The 18,272-nt window shown below is 44.8% G+C and overlaps 1 pseudogene; it reads right to left on the bottom strand.

Annotated features, from left to right (window-relative positions):
• Positions 1 to 838: 838 nt before the first annotated feature.
• On the bottom strand, positions 839 to 9,870 carry LOC121540630 (annotated as a pseudogene).
• Positions 9,871 to 18,272: the final 8,402 nt, after the last annotated feature.

Raw genomic sequence — 18,272 nt, 5'->3', positions numbered from 1 at the left:
ACATTGCATTTGATAAAAAAATACGTTAAATTCTGAAGATTAATTAGATAATTGTACAGATGTTATTCATAAATCTTCTGAAGATCAAATCAATCAAATCATTGTTCATAAAAACAGAGCAGAATGAATCATCACATCTGGGGACCATCACCACCAGCATGACTAGTATCTATGTGGACCCTACTACAGTTTAACCAGCTCAGCTATAGACTACACCAGCATGACTAGTATCTATGTGGACCCTACTACAGTTTAACCAGCTCAGCTATAGACTACACCAGCATGACTAGTATCTATGTGGACCCTACTACAGTTTAACCAGCTCAGCTATAGACTACACCAGCATGACTAGTATCTATGTGGACCCTACTACAGTTTAACCAGCTCAGCTATAGACTACACCAGCATGACTAGTATCTATGTGGACCCTACTACAGTTTAACCAGCTCAGCTATAGACTACACCAGCATGACAGTATCTATGTGGACCCTACTACAGTTTAACCAGCTCAGCAGTACCCAGAGATAAAACCCAGGATGAGGGGCTGAGTAAATGTGGTCTGGACTCTGTGGAGGAGGGTCATTGTGTCAGAGACACTGTAGAAGGACAGAGTACCTGCCTTGTGATCCAGGTACACTCCTACTCTGGAGGACCGAGGGCCTGATACTTTAGTCACAACATTATTGTGTCTGAAACAATAACCACCACTAGAGCACTCTAAACTCCAGGACTTGTTATTGTATCCAAATCCACCATCTGTCCCTGTTCTGCTGATGTCTTTATATGAGACTGCTGTAACAAAACAACACCCACTCCACTCCACCTCCCAGTAACAGCGTCCAGACAGACCCTCTCTACACAGAACCTGGTAGTTTGGTGAATCTGTCTGGATGATCAGGATATGGTTGGACTTGGCCTGTATCGGTCACCTTTATGTTCCCTTTCAGACAGAGAGAGGCGTTTGTGTGCTGTGTTTGGGTCCAGTGTGAGCTGACAGGAATCTGGGAGAAGAGCAGAGCAGAGACCAATGAGGGGAGTTAGAACAATAAGTGAAGTCAGATACTGTATCTACCCTGTCTTTGATTAGAGCACAGCAGAGATCAAATCAGAGAAATATGAGGAGTCAGATAGATACCCAGTCTTTGATTAGATCTACTATTGCTATATATTTCTAGAGGGATTGTTAGGAGTGTCAGTAAAAAGAGACTGTTAGTTACTTCAGAATAAAGAGACCCACATTGTAAGAACTGTTCTCTGGTCTTGGGCTCTGGAGGCAGTACAACATCCACTATATTCACTACAGACACACAAACACATTCACAGAGAGAGGGAATGTTATCATCATACCATATTCCACATGTATATGACTACTAGGGAACTTTCAATGGTCTAAAGTTGATGTTCTTATTATTTTCAACACACCTGTAGTGGAGATCTTGGTCCATTCTCCTTTAAGGACGTCTTCTAGTTTCTCTCTCAGTTCAGACACAGTCTTACTCACATCTCCAAAGTACTGAAGAGGACGGACAACGATGCTGGGTAAGTCTGAAGATACACTGGTACGGGAGAGAGACTGATAACTCTGGGGGGAGAGAGAGAGCAGAGAGACCAAATGATTGAGAGTTTCACTATTGAGAGTTTTAATTTCATATCACATGTATCAAGGCAGTTGAGTTACCTGGAGGAAATGGATGTGATCCTCTGTGTGTGAGAGCTGCTCCAGCTCAGTGCTTCTCTTCCTCAGCTCAGCTATCTCCTGCTCCAGTTGCTCCAGGAGTCCTTCAGCTTGACTCACTTGAGCCTTCTCTTGGGCTCTGATCAGCTCCTTCACCTCAGAGCGCCTTCTCTCAATGGAGCGGATCAGCTCAGTAAAGATCTTATCACTGTCCTCCACTGCTGCCTGTGCAGAGCGCTGTTAAGAGAGAGAGAGAGAGAAAAAAAAAGAGAAGACTGACTTGTCTTACTTTAATGAGCCATCCTCATTACACTAACACCCCCCACCCCTAAAAGCACATTGCGTGCCACCACAACCTCTACACAATCACATTATCCAGTACCCAACACCACAGTACAATACACCAACCAGCACCACATTCCAACCGTCCATCCAATCCCCTCCTCTCCAGCCGTACAGACAGCCCCCTGAGCCCCCCATACCTCCTGAAACATCTCCACACTGTTGATCATTTTGTACAACTCAAACTCAACCCTAAGGCGTCAACAGTAATGGCATTACCCTGGCAACACAGAAAAAACATGATGAACAGTCTGTCATTGCAGAAAACGGACACCCCTCCCCAACTCCCAGGTCAACCCGAGCCAACCAGCTATTGGTGTCCAGGGCTCCATGTAATACCCTCCACTGGACAACCCCTGACCTTTCCAGCACTGGGAGCTTATAGAGCACCCTCCACCTATACCCTGCCATGCTCTCAGCCCCCCACAACCCCCTGCCACTGATGCCCCTTCACTCCCACTAAGCTCAGAGTGTTAAAAGTCAGTAAGTCCTCGGACTCTCCTGCCAGTCCCCAGTCTCTGCTGTCACTTGCAGTGGTGGAAACGGTGGTGGCCCCTCCTCAGGCTGCTCCAGCCCTCAGTACTGCAGCATAGAAATCAGAGACCCCTGCTGTATTGAGTCTCTCCTGCCGCATGATGAAGAGCTGCTGATCCAGCCCCAAACCACCAGCCCTCCTCAACAGAGCACATGCTGGTTCCCTCCAGCCCACCTCCGTACGGTACAGTAGCCTCTGTGCTGCTGAGTCAGAACGCTGCCACCCTGACCAGAAAAAATTCACAAAACTTGCACTGCAGGTCCACAAGCAGACCACCGGGGCGTTGAGAATGGCCAATTTAAGCCATAGAGAGGATGCCACCAAGTTGTTGATGATCAGCACCCTCCCTCTGTATGCCACTTGGGAGATGAGCCACCTCCACTTCGTCAGCCTCGACACCACCGCTTGTGACACTCCTTCCCAGTTCTTCCTATCCCAACCCTCCGAGCCCAGATACACCCCAAGCATCTTGAGCCACTCACAGCCCCACTGCAACCCCCTGGGCTCAATAACAAGAGTGTATAGCTGCCCTGACAGAGGGCATCCCTGGTGAATGCCCCTCCCTACCCAGACTGGCCTACTGAGCCCTCCCCACACCTTGACCATACATGAAGCCCCCAGCGTGCAGCATTTGAACACAGGCCACAAAATTCTCCCCACAACAGAAGTTACTCCACCCATCAGGCTCCTCTGTTTCATCTCCCCACAACAGAAGTTACCCACCCATCAGGCTCCCTCATCTCCCCCACAACAGAAGTTACCCACCCATCAGGCTCCTCATCTCCTCACAACAGACAGTTACCCACCCATCAGGCTCCCTCATCTCCCCCACAACAGAAGTTACCCACCCATCAGGCTCCCTCATCTCCCCCACAACAGAAGTTACCCACCCATCAGGCTCCCTCATCTCCTCACAACAGAAGTTACCCACCCATCAGGCTCCCTCATCTCCCCCACAACAGAAGTTACCCACCCATCAGGCTCCCTCATCTCCCCACAACAGAAGTTACCCACCCATCAGGCTCCCTCATCTCCCCCACACAGAAGTTACCCACCCATCAGGCTCCCTCACAACAGAAGTTACCCACCCATCAGGCTCCCTCATCTCCCCCACAACAGAAGTTACCCACCCATCAGGCTCCCTCATCTCCCCACATCAGAAGTTACCCGCCCATCAGACAAACGTAAAACAAGGGATTTTCTTGGTTTCCCCACTCTGTTTTTCCAACCCCTCTGGTGAAACAGAGAACTGAGCCCCTGTACTATATTATAATATAATGTGCCATTTTGCAGACCCTTTTATCCAAAGCGACTTACAGTCATGCGTGCATATATATATATATATATATATATATATATATATATATATATATATATATATATATATATTTTTGTGTATGGGTGGTCCCGGGATCGAACCCACTACCCTGGCACTACAAGCGCCCGTGCTCTACCAGCTGAGCTACAGAGGACCAGGTGCAGACACATTTATGAAAGCAAAGAACAAGGTCATTATTTGGGCTCTAAACACTAACAACCTACCCTTACACACCTCTTTTGCTACCCCTGCACTAAGATTTCTGCCATGGCATTTAAATGTTTTTGGTTTACATATTCCCCCCAGTCTTTGCCGGCGTTCATGTTAAGGGAAGTCTAACCGTGAAATCTCCATAAGAGGTGGGAGGGAAATCACCACAATCAGAAACCAGTAGAGAAGCCCATAAAGCCGCCATGCCAGAAAAAAACATCCATTTAAGCAGATTCTGAAGACATGCCCTTAAGAACCCATGACCCATTTTCTCAGCCTATACCGCTTCCTGGGTGAGAGGACACTAAACCCCTCATTATTCATCACGTGTTGTACTGACCTTACAAACCTTCCAGGATCAATCAAATAAGACTCCAGCAGAACCTTCTTTTTCCCCTTTAGTCTCCATCAGGAACCTATAAATTTCTCTCAGCGTATATACTGGGCCCTCAGCCTGACTGTCTGTCAGCTCTGGATCCAATGAGCCGTCTGAAAACGAGACCGCCTTGTCCTCCGCTCCCGCAGACTCACCTCCCCCCTCTTCCTCCTCCTCCATTGGCACGGTACCATCCCTCCTCCTCCCCAGTCTCTGCCCCCCATGCACTTCCCCCCTGATCAGAGCCTCTTCCCCAATGACAGGCAATATTTCCTGGGATGAGCCCACCAAGCCTTCGCCACCGGAGTCTCTGTTACTACAGAAACCTGCCTCAGCTCATGTAGCCCAGCTGCAACCCTCCACACCACCGCTTTCTCCACGGCCTCGCACCACCACAAGGCCATGCACTACTACCGTGTAGCTCAGTTGGTAGAGCATGGCGCTTTGCAACACCAGGGTTGTGGGTTCGTTTCCCATGGGGACAGTATGAAAATGTATATACTCTCACTAACTGTAAGTCGCTCTGGATAAGAGCATCTGCTAAATGACTAAAATGTAAAAAAAATGTACTCTCCCCCCTCCTGGTACCCCTGCCATTTATTTGCAATTCTGAGTAATCACTATTTTAGTACGGATTAGTAAGGAAAAACACTTTATTCAGTACTACTGCAGTTGCTTAATAATTCCAATAGATGGCAGCATAAGACCATGAATGACATTTCAGAAGATTAGTTTAGTTCTCTCCTGGATACACCACCACTCCCCCTCACAGGAAAACTCCTCCTGCCTGAGCTTTTTACTGTCCCTTTCCACACTGCTAACGCAAGAGGAAGGACTGAAAACACATTACTGTGAAGTAATATAATGATGATTCATGTTTATTATTACCTGTTTTTATGGTCAGGTTTTGAAATTATACTTCATTACTATAATGATTATCAATACGCCTGAACATTAATTCAGCACCTCTGGTTCGACAAAAACGTATTTTCCTAGTACATTAATTGTCAAATTCATCAACCAGCATCGAGCCCTCTGCCTTCTCACGCAAGCGAGGGGCATGTTGAGGTAAATATGCTAACCGCGACGGTTGCATTATGTAATTTATTGGTGGGCTGGAAGATGCAGTGTTTTTTCTTTTCTATTCAGAGGCTATTTACTCCCTTTATGAGATCATTTTATATAGAAGGTTTTATAATGTGTGTTTACTAGGGTTGAGGTTAGCGCATCTGAGTAGGGATTATTTGGGTTCAATACCTGTCCTACCTATCAATCATATTGCTGCTTGTAGCCTATAACTGATGATCCCCACACTAGAAACACCCAAAACTATCTGTGCTAGCAAACCCTGTGTTCCACCCCTCCCTGTGTAACCTTGAAGTTTGTTAAGAAACAAACACTTGTCTACGAAAAGAGACATGTTTAACGGATTCCGCTTGGCACCCAGCCGAGAACACATGAAAACCACTTGCAAATTTACCAAAACTAACCAACTACTTGCGGTCTGTTCGTAAGCAATAAACGGAGGCAGATTAGCCACCACAACTCTTATCGAAAGAGGCGACATCTGCACCAACACACCCCTCACAAAAATCCCACTGACAACAAGACAAACCTTTTTCATTAACACAACCACCGCCTTGTTCATTCTGGATGCAGAGTGCAGATGTTCCGCTCCAACCTGTTCGCCGACCATGAGCAAACTTCCTCCACACCTTTCTCCGGAACGGACCAAGCGACAGCGTTTCTTCTCCATCTCGGTTGAGGCCATCACGCCGCCCTAACAAACTACCCCTACTCTCCCCTCAACTCTAAACGATAAACAGTGGAAACTAATAAACAAACCCTCCACCATGAGAAAATACATTCAGAAAATACGCAAGAACCAAAAGAAAAAAGAATAGTAGCCCTCCTCACGAACCACAAAACTCTCACACAACCAACTTCTTCTTCTATGATATAATGGCGGTCCACAAACCAACGTTAAAGGTGCATGCCGCCACCTACTGTGCTGGAGTGTGTGGTCAATCACGGTTTCCAACATTTCTAAATCCTCCTACCTAACTCAGTACTTCTGAGAAAATAAAGAAGAGCCCTACTAACTTCTAATAGACCCTCCCCCATCCCCAAAATCCCTTCCAACCCCCCAACCCCGTCCAACCTCAATGACCCTACACTTCAATCTTTTCCCTCTCTTCAACATACTTACAACAATATAACAACACATGCTCCACCGTTTCATCGACCATACCCTCCACACACAAATCATTCCCATGCTTGCCAACCAGATGTAATGACGAGTTCAATGTACAATATCCAAACGCAATCTAGTAAACACCACATCTTCCTTCCTAATCTGACTTTTGAATCTTGGTCCATCGACCTTTCTGTAAAACTGTAAACTATTCATATAAATGCCGGCCCTTGTGCTCAGATTACCATCTCTTCTGCCACACATCTATCAAAATGTCTCTGATCTTACATTTGGCTCGATAAACTATACATTTGGCTTCGATAAACTATACACCCGTAATCAATTGTCGTCCCTGATCAGAGCTCTATAAATATCCATCAACAATTGTCTGTCAGCACCCTATTCATAACCAGAGACCCACACAACCAACTACCATGAAAGTTAATGAATGAGAGAGACATGAACATCGTTACAATACTGTACATAGACATAATGTAACGGTTCTTCTTCTTTGGTGTTTAACGTGCGGTTGGCATCCAATATGTTGCATTACCGCCCCAACTGGACTATAATATAAATCCATTATACTTTGTGACACAAAATGGGAAAAGGGGAAATTATAATAATTTTAAAAAACACCCTTCCAACTAACCCTACACTCATTAAATACCCACTACCCCATTCCACTACTTTGACCCTATCTGCTCCTGCACCATGCCAACGGCCTGGGAGGACGGGACACCACCACTCAACACACCCTGTAACTCTTCTGAAGTCTAATCTTGTATGCCCAAATACTTCTCTGGAAGCTGCCACCACAACATCTATTTTCTGTGATTTACGTTCCATTTCCACGCGGTACAGTTGATAACCATTGCTATGAACGGACAAGAAGCTAACTTTACTGAAGCATATATCACTCGTTGACCTATCCCTCTGTGCTGGCACAGATCTACAACCTGAAAGAGCGCAGTGGATTCGGCACAATGACTCTAACAGGATAACTGATATATCCTACCATGACTTTGTTGGGTAAAGACTCAAAACTCAAAAGGACTGACAGTGACTCCTCTGTTTCACCACGCTCACCACCGGATCTCGTCCCACCAAACGGCGGGAATCACAAACACCAGGAATCTTCATCATCAATTGCTCCACCTCCACACTTAACATTACCCCAGAAATCACTCATTTCAATGGTGCCCTGTTCCTAGAGCAAAGCAAGAAACAGATCTTGACCCAAGTTGCGTGACACGGAGCGCCCACTCCCCTCTGGTCAGAAGAAACACAAACAAATATCACAAGTCCACTACAGGTTACCTTCACTGATTCAACTGCACCCAACTCTTTTCCCACCACCCTGAAACCACAAATGGATCTGCCAAAAGGTATGGATCCACTTTCTCCAACAATGTAATTCCTACTGCACCAAATTCTTCTTTATCATGTCCATTGATGCCAGGCTCTGGTTCTGAGCTCTTCACCACAAATTCTACCTCACTTAACTCTCCCTCATTCATTTCCATTTCACCTCCAGAACTCAGTCTGGCGAATGGCTCACTCTGTTTGCACTTGAGTTATAACATTTGAAAGTCTCTATTCCTTTGAAACTTTTGTGAGTGTAATGTTTACTGTTCATTTCTGGTGGTTTATTTCACTTTTGTTTATTATCTATTTCACTTGCTGTGGCAATGTAAACATATGTTTCCCCATGCCAATAAAGCCCTTTGAATTCAATTGAATTGAGAGACAGAGAGAGAGAGAGAGAGAGAGAGAGAGAGAGAGGGCTTCATGTTAATGTATAGGGGACATGAGTCATTCATGGTTACTCAAGGTTATGTGATGAGAAAGCCCCGCCTGCAACTTCTAAATCTGTGTCGGCCCTCGGCCCAAAGGGAATGTCCTCTTGGTGTAACGGTCAAGATGTTGGTTTCTCCCTCAGTAGACCCGGGGTTCATATCCCGCCGTTACATTAAGCAGTATATTTTCGGAAATGGGTGCAAACAGCCTGTTCCCAACAGTGGGGTCAGTGGGATTGGATAGGGGGCATCTCTCCCTCTCTCTCTCCTGACTGGAGGAGAGATGTGAAATGGTGTGTCTCCTCTGGTCAACAATACTCACCTTGAGAGACTCCACAGCCTGTTGGAGCTCCTTCAGGTCCTTCTCTCTCTCCTGGAATCTCTGCTGGACTTTCTGCTGACTCATACCCAGCTGCCTCTGTGGAGAATCACTCTTCAATGAGCTATCAAGCTTTATTTGTCCAGTAGATCAATAGTATAGTAATGGGACATAGGGCCCATAGAAGTTAGGGATTAAAATGTTGAGGAAGAGTGTGTGTGAAATTATATTATTATGTTGTTATGTGAATGATTATAGTTTTAACAGTGCACAAAACAGGGGAGCTGATTGGGTGTTTAACAAATTACAATGGTGTTTGACTTTAGAAAATGGTGATACATTTGGAGAATCTGGGTTAACACATCTATATAATCAAGGTTTGTGTTCATATTTGTTCTGCTGAGGATTGATTTCATTTGAATGATCTCATATTCAAACAGCCTTAGTTCCTACTGTAATTATTATTTGTTTATCAGACAGTCACCAACAAGTAGTTCTGGTCTTACCTGTTTCTCAGTCCTCTCTGCTGCAGCTGACACTGTTTCATGGCCTTTATGTTCATCCATCACACACAGCAGACAGATACACTGCTGATCGGTACGACAGTAAACCTCCAGCAGTTTGTCATGATGAGAGCAGATCTTCTCCTGTAGTTGTGCGGTGGCTTTGACCAGCTTGTGCTTCTTCAAAGCAGGAGATTCATAGTGAGATTGGAGGTGAGTCTCACAGTAAGAGGCCAGACACACCAGACAGGACATGAGGGCTTTCTGCTTTCTGGTCCCAGTGCAGACATCACACGCCACATCTCCAGGTCCAGCATAGCACAGAGCAGGAGGGGGAGCAGCCTGGAGTCCTGTCTTCTTCAGTTTCTCCACCAACTCAGCCAACATGTTATTTTTCCTCAGATTAGGCCTTGGGAGGAAGGTCTCTCTGCACTGAGACAGCTATAGACCCCTTTCAGAACATCCTGATCCCAGCAGCCCTCAATACAGCTTCTACAGTAACTGTGTCCACAGGGGATGGTGACCGGCTCCTTCAGTAGATCCAGACAGACAGAACAACAGAACTGGTCCTGGTCCAGCAGAACTCCCTGCTGAGCCATTTGGATGGTTGTTTACTCTCACACAGACAGACGACACAGAGAATCAGATACGTTTCGTTTCCACAGAAGAGAGTTTGTGGAGGGAGGGACTTCCTGGTTCTGCCAGAGGGTGGGGTTAGAGGAGAGAGAGGGAGAGAGAGAGAGAGAGAGAGAGAGAGAGAGAGAGAGAGAGAGAGAGAGAGAGAGAGAGAGAGAGAGAGAGAGAGAGAGAGAGAGAGAGAGAGAGAGAGAGAGAGAGAGAGAGAGAGAGAGAGAGAGAGAGAGAACTGTACACAATGTTAATAGAGACAAAGATTTGTGTTCCTAGGTTAGGGGCCCTTAATATGGAATACATTAAATAGAGTGGTTAGAATATATAAAGGGTAACAGTTTCTATGAAGTACATATGTATAATGCTTTTAATGAATTGTGTAATGCCTTAAACTTACGTGCTATGTCACTAACTATAACCATCCATAATAACTAATACGTGGTTGTAAAACTGTACAATGTGTTATAGATAATTAGCTACAATGGGGGAGGGGGGACTTGAAATGGATACAATGTACTGTAGCTGAAATGAATACCGTATGTATTGACTGATCATTGAGAATGATGTAACACTTTACATTACAGTGTGGTTATTGGTGTGTAATTATTCCTGTTAGTACAGTGGTGTAAAAGTACTGTGATGCCTCATTCTTCCACTGTACTAGCAGCAGTAACCCTAGCCAGTAATAAGGCTACTGTAATGGAAAGTGTTACAGGAAATATAAAGGAAGGATTTATACATGTCATCTATGATATACTCTATGTAATGATATGTCTATGTCTTCTATATGGTGTTCTATACTGTATGTAATGATATGTATATGTCTTCGAGATGGTGTTCTATACTGTATGTAATGAAATGTATATGTCTTCGAGATGGTGTTCTATACTGTATGTAATGATATGTCTATGTCTTCTAGATGGTGTTCTATACTGTATGTAATGATATGTCTATGTCTTCTAGATGGTGTTCTATACTGTATGTAATGATATGTCTATGTCTTCTATATGGTGTTCTATACTGTATGTAATGATATGTCTATGTCTTCTAGATGGTGTTCTATACTGTATGTAATGATATGTCTATGTCTTCTATATGGTGTTCTATACTGTATGTAATGATATGTCTGTGTCTTCTATATGGTGTTCTATACTGTATGTAATGATATGTCTATGTATTCTATATGGTGTTCTATACTGTATGTAATGATATGTCTATGTCTTCTAGATGGTGTTCTATACTGTATTTAATGATATGTCTATGTCTTCTAGATGGTGTTCTATACTGTATGTAATGAAATGTCTATGTCTTCTAGATGGTGTTCTATACTGTATGTAATGATATGTCTATGTCTTCTATATGGTGTTCTATACTGTATGTAATGATATGTCTATGTCTTCTAGATGGTGTTCTATACTGTATGTAATGATATGTCTATGTCTTCTATATGGTGTTCTATACTGTATGTAATGATATGTCTGTGTCTTCTATATGGTGTTCTATACTGTATGTAATGATATGTCTATGTATTCTATATGGTGTTCTATACTGTATGTAATGATATGTCTATGTCTTCTAGATGGTGTTCTATACTGTATTTAATGATATGTCTATGTCTTCTAGATGGTGTTCTATACTGTATGTAATGAAATGTCTATGTCTTCTAGATGGTGTTCTATACTGTATGTAATGATATGTCTATGTCTTCTAGATGGTGTTCTATACTGTATGTAATGATATGTCTATGTCTTCTAGGTGGTGTTCTATACTGTATGTAATGATATGTCTATGTCTTCTATATGGTGTTCTACTACTGTATGTAATGATATGTCTATGTCTTCTAGGTGGTGTTCTATACTGTATGTAATGATATGTCTATGTCTTCTAGGTGGTGTTCTATACTGTATGTAATGATATGTCTATGTCTTCTATATGGTGTTCTATATTGTATGTAATGATATGTCTATGTCTTCTAGATGGTGTTCTATTCTGTATGTAATGATATGTCTATGTCTTCTATATGGTGTTCTATACTGTATGTAATGATATGTCTATGTCTTCTATATGGTGTTCTATACTGTATGTAATGATATGTCTATGTCTTCTAGATGGTGTTCTATATTGTATATAATGATATGTCTATGTCTTCTAGATGGTGTTCTATACTGTATGTAATGATATGTCTATGTCTTCTAGATGGTGTTCTATACTGTATGTAATGATATGTCTATGTCTTCTATATGGTGTTCTATACTGTATGTAATGATATGTCTATGTCTTCTATATGGTGTTCTATACTGTATGTAATGATATGTCTATGTCTTCTATATGGTGTTCTATACTGTATGTAATGATATGTCTATGTCTTCTAGATGGTGTTCTATACTGTATGTAATGATATGTCTATGTCTTCTATATGGTGTTCTATACTGTATGTAATGATATGTCTATGTCTTCTAGATGGTGTTCTATACTGTATGTAATGATATGTCTATGTCTTCTATATGGTGTTCTATACTGTATGTATTGATATGTCTATGTCTTCTATATGGTGTTCTATACTGTATGTAATGATATGTCTATGTCTTCTAGATGGTGTTCTATACTGTATGTAATGATATGTCTATGTCTTCTATATGGTGTTCTATACTGTATGTATTGATATGTCTATGTCTTCTATATGGTGTTCTATACTGTATGTAATGATATGTCTATGTCTTCTATATGGTGTTCTATACTGTATGTAATGATATGTCTATGTCTTCTAGATGGTGTTCTATACTGTATGTAATGATATGTCTATGTCTTCTATATGGTGTTCTATACTGTATGTAATGATATGTCTATGTCTTCTAGATGGTGTTCTATACTGTATGTAATGATATGTCTATGTCTTCTATATGGTGTTCTATACTGTATGTATTGATATGTCTATGTCTTCTATATGGTGTTCTATACTGTATGTAATGATATGTCTATGTCTTCTATATGGTGTTCTATACTCTATGTAATGATATGTCTATGTCTTCTATATGGTGTCTATGTCTTCTAGATGGTGTTCTATACTGTATGTAATGATATGTCTATGTCTTCTATATGGTGTTCTATACTGTATGTAATGATATGTCTATGTCTTCTAGATGGTGTTCTATACTGTATGTAATGATATGTCTATGTCTTCTAGATGGTGTTCTATACTGTATGTAATGATAATGTCTATGTCTTCTATATGGTGTTCTATACTGTATGAATTCTGAGGATTTAAAATATGAATCTATAATCATGCTTCCCTTTCAATGTCAATGTGTATTTGTAACATTCTAACCCTGTTTACAATAGTGCTTTGACGAAGAAGCTTTCTCCAAAACGTGTCAGCAAGTAATATCACTGAAGGGAATTAATCTGCCGTCCTGCACCTTATTTTACAAACAGTGAGCAGGAGAGGGTGGTGACCTGGGGGATCTGAGGTACTGGAATGCATAAAAATATATATATCCTTTATGATAAAGCATTGCATTCATATCATCACATTTGGGTAGTGGCATAGAGCAGTAGAGTAGAGCACTTCCAGAAGTTGGACACATGGGGGACATTTTTAGTAGCATAATGGCAGAGAAAATTTTGGCCTTTTAGAAACGCATTTCATGCAATTCTATGTCATTTTACATGACGAGACTTTGGTAGAGTATTTGTTAATACCACACAAATGATGGAAATGGCAGGCTACACTGACAACCTGAGAATCAGAGATCAATAAAAACGACCTTGTTGTCACGATCGTCTGGGTAAATAGTGGACCAAGGCGCAGCGTGTGAAACGAACATGACTTTATTTAATTAAAGCCTGGAACAAAAACAACAAATAAAGAACGATTCGTGAAGTCCTCCGTAACACTGACAGAACATGGAACAAAAACCCACAAACTTAAGGTGAAAACACACAGTTTAAATATGGCTCCCAATCAGAGCCAACGAGCCAACAGCTGACACTCGTTACCTCTGATTGGGAGTCACTCATACAAACAAGGAAAAACAACCACATAGACAACCCAACCAAACAGAACACAACGAAACGAACACACCCTGGCTCAACATACAAAGTCCTGGAGCCAGAGCGTACAGTACTTCCCCCTAAAGGCGCGGACTGCGACCGCGCCTCAAAAACCCCCAAACAGGGGAGGGCTGGGTGGGCATTGCTCCTCGGAGACGGCTCCGGCTCCGGGCTTGACCACCACCCTTCTTCAATCCCCCGTAGCGCCCCCGGTCCGATCTGACCCAGCTGGTAGGATCTGGACTGGCGACGCGCACCCCTGGCTTGGCGCGTGAGGCAGGAAACGGACCGGACCTGGCTGACGATCACGCACCCTAGGCTTGGTGCGTGGAGCGAACGGGCCTCACCAGGCTGGACGACTCGCATCCCTGGCTTGGTGCGAGTAGCAGGAATGGGCTGGACCAGGCCGACGACTTCGTACCCTGGCTTGAGTGCGAGTAGCAGGAACGGGCTGGACCAGGCTGACGACTCGCACCCCTGGCCTGGTGCGAGAAGCAGGAACGGGCTGGACCAGGCTGACGACTCGCACCCCTGGCTTGGTGCGAGTGGCAGGAAACAGGCCGGACTGGGCTGGTGACGCACACCGTAGGCTTGGTGCGTGGAGCAGGGACAGGCCGGGCTGGGCTGACGACGCACACCGTAGGCTTGGTGCGTGGAGCAGGGACAGGCCGGGCTGGGCTGACGACGCACCCCGTAGGCTTGGTGCGTGGAGCAGGAAACAGGCCGGGCTGGGCTGACGACGCACCCCGTAGGCTTGGTGCGTGGAGCAGGAACAGGCCGGGCTGGGCTGGCGACGCACACCGTAGGCTTGGTGCGTGGAGCAGGAACAGGCCGGGCTGGGCTGGCGACACACCGTAGGCTTGGTGCGTGGAGCAGGAACAGGCCGGGCTGGGCTGGCGACGCACACCGTAGGCTTGGTGCGTGGAGCAGGGACAGGCCGGGCTGACGACGCACCCCGTAGGCTTGGTGCGTGGAGCAGGAACAGGCCGGGCTGGGCTGGCGACGCACACCGTAGGCTTGGTGCGTGGAGCAGGGACAGGCCTCACCGGACTGTGGAGACGGATAGGAGACCTGGAGTGAAGAGCGGCCACAACCCGTCCCGGCTGAATGCCTACCCTCACACACTCTGTGTGAGGCATCCGCACAGGGCAGTACAGGGCTGTGTACCGTACCGACATGACAGCACGTGATACTGGAGCAGGATATCCGGGACCGCGGAGAGGCATAGGAGACCACGAGCGTAGAGCGGCACACTCCGTCCTGGCTGCATACCCACCTCGCACGACACGTGCGGGTGCTCGCACAGGACGTACAGGACTATGCCGGACCACTCGTGGCACAGTACGCTGCTCCGCATGCCGCGGAACCTGCCCCGTCCCATGCTGCCATGCCTGAGTACAGAAGTTGGTTCGCTCTCCATCCAGGCCTCGCCAACCTGCCTTCTGGCCCCCAAACCCGGTGGCCTCCTCTCCAAATTGCCCTGTGGCAGCCTCCTGCTGCCCAGCCGCCCCATGCCATGTGCCCCCAAAAATTTTTTGGGGGTTGCCTCTCGTCCTTCCGACGATGGCCCTGCTGACGCCGTTGCTCCTCTCTCGCCAGGGCCTTGATCCTACCCCAAGGTCCCTTGCCCCCGAGCATGTCCTCCCAGGACCACGATTTGCCCACTTGGGCCACCGCCAGCCTCTCTATCTCCTTACCCGGCGCTTCCTCCCATGTCCAGTCTCTTTGCTCCTGGACACGCTGCTTAGTCCTTTTACGGTGGGTTTTCTGTCACGATCGTCTGGGTAAATAGTGGACCAAGGCGCAGCGTATGAAACGAACATGACTTTATTTAATTAAAGCCTGGAACAAAAACAACAAATAAAGAACGATTCGTGAAGTCCTCCGTAACACTGACAGAACATGGAACAAAACCCACAAACACAAGGTGAAAACACACAGTTTAAATATGGCTCCCAATCAGAGCCAACGAGCCAACAGCTGACACTCGTTACCTCTGATTGGGAGTCACTCAATACAAACAAGGAAAAACAACCACACAGACAACCCAACCAAACAGAACACAACAAAGCAGACACACCCTGGCTCAACATACAAAGTCCCGGGCCAGAGCGTGACACTTGTCTTGAATCCATCAATAGCCGAGGCCTAGGTGTGTGGAGACACATATTGTAGGCTACAGAATCCAGTATATAGCTTTAAGGATATGTACTGGTGCTTTTTAAATCAACATCTGTATGTGCCTTACTGGTGGAGGCAGGTGAGATGCCTTTGGATATACAGCGTAAAAAATGGTCATTATCTTATTGGGTTGAAAGGCTGTGAGGTTGAGCATCCCACTGCTACTGTTCTAGATGAATATTGGGAATATACTAGTAGACAAGGCAGTGGTTTTGGTTGGACAGTTGGAAAGCTTGCTGATGAGAGTGGTTTGAGGGAGTTGGAGGTTGGCCCTTCTGTGGTGATAGGGGATGTTCCTCCATGGTTACTCACAGACCCTGTTGTTGATCTAACCTTGGTAGAGAAAAGGAAAGATTGGTCAGAAGTCAGTGATATAGTGAAACTGGTTGACAATTACATTGGTATAAGTTTTTATAATTTTTACTGCTTTTCACAGATGGATCCAAGAACCCAGATAGTGGGCTCACAGGAGCAGGTGTTTACGTTCCTGAATTTGATGTGCAGATATGTAGAAGACTAACAGATGAACTGTCAGTATACTCAGTTGAACTGTTGGCGATAATAGTTGCCCTCCAGTGGGTGGAGGACGTACAACCTGTTAGAATTATAGTATGCTCAGATTCTCTGTCTGTATTGAATAGTTTATCATCTGGTAAATATAATAGGAGTGACCTGCTATTGGAGGTATTAATGTTATTATCGAGAATTGAGAGATTGGGGGTAGTAGTGAGATTCTGCTGGGTCCCAGCACATAAGGGAATGAAATTGTAGACCAGTTAGCTAAAAGAGCTTTGAAACGAGATATAATTGATATTAATGTTCCACTGGGTAGAGGTGAGGCCAAATGTAAGATCAGAGACATTTTGATAGATGTGTGGCAGAAGAGATGGTACTCTGAGCACAAGGGCCGGCATTTATATGAATAGTTTACAGTTTTACAGAAAGGTCGATGGACCAAGATTCAAAAAGTCAGATTAGGAAGGAAGAGGTGGTGTTTACTTGATTGCGCTTAGGACATTGTACATTGATCTGGTCATTACATCTGGTTGGCAAGCATGGGAATGATTTGTGTCTGGAAGGTACCGGTCGATGAAACGGTGGAGCATGTGTTGTTATATTGTTGTAAGTATGTTGAAGAGAGGGAAAGATTGAAGTGTAGGGTCATTGAGGTTGGACGGGGTTGGGGGGTTGGAAGGGATTTTGGGGATGGGGGGTCTATTAGAAGTTAGTAGGGCTCTTCTTTATTTTCTCAGAAGTACTGAGGTAGGTAGGAGGATTTAGAAATGTTGGAAACTGTGATTGACCACACACTCCAGCACAGTAGGTGGCGGCATGCACCTTTAACGTTGGTTTGTGGACCGCCATTATATCATAGAAGAAGAAGTTGTTTGTGTGAGAGATTGTGGTTCGTGAGGAGGGCTACTATTCTTTTTTTCTTTTGGTTCTTGCGTATTTTCTGAATGTATTTTCTGATGGTGGAGGGTTTGTTTATTGGTTTCCACTGTTTATCGTTTAGAGTTGAGGGGGAGTAGGGGTAGTTTGTTAGGGGCGGGCGTGATGGCCTCAACCGAGTGGAGAAGAAACGCTGTCGCTTCGGGTGCGTTCCGGAGAAAGGTGTGGAGGAAGTTTTGCTCATGGTCGGCGAACAGGTTGGAGCAGAACATCTGCACTCTGCATCCAGAATGAACAAGGCGGTGGTTGTGTTAATGAAAAAGGTTTGTCTTGTTGTGAGTGGGATTTTTGTGAGGGGTGTGTTGGTGCAGATTTCGCCTCTTTCGATAAGAGTTGTGGTGGCTAATCTGCCTCCGTTTATTACGTACGAACAGACCGCAAGTAGTTGGTTAGTTTTGGTAAATTTGCAAGTGGTTTTCGTGTGCTCTCGGCTGGGTGCCAAGCGGAATCCGTTAAACATGTCTGTTTTCATAGACAAGTATTTGTTTCTTAACAAACTTCAAGGTTACGCAGGGGGGGTGGAACACAGGGGTTTGCTAGCACAGATAGTTTTTGGGTGTTTCTAGTGTGGGGATCATCAGTTATAGGCTACAAGCAGCAATATGATTGATAGGTAGGACAGGTATTGAACCCAAATAATCCCTACTCAGATGCGCTAACCTCAACCCTAGTAAACATGCATTATAAA

Source organism: Coregonus clupeaformis, unplaced genomic scaffold (genome assembly GCF_020615455.1).
Source record: "Coregonus clupeaformis isolate EN_2021a unplaced genomic scaffold, ASM2061545v1 scaf0209, whole genome shotgun sequence".
Taxonomy (NCBI): domain Eukaryota; kingdom Metazoa; phylum Chordata; class Actinopteri; order Salmoniformes; family Salmonidae; genus Coregonus; species Coregonus clupeaformis.
Note: the sequence above shows the minus strand (reverse complement) of the source record. Positions and strands in the feature narration are given on the sequence as shown.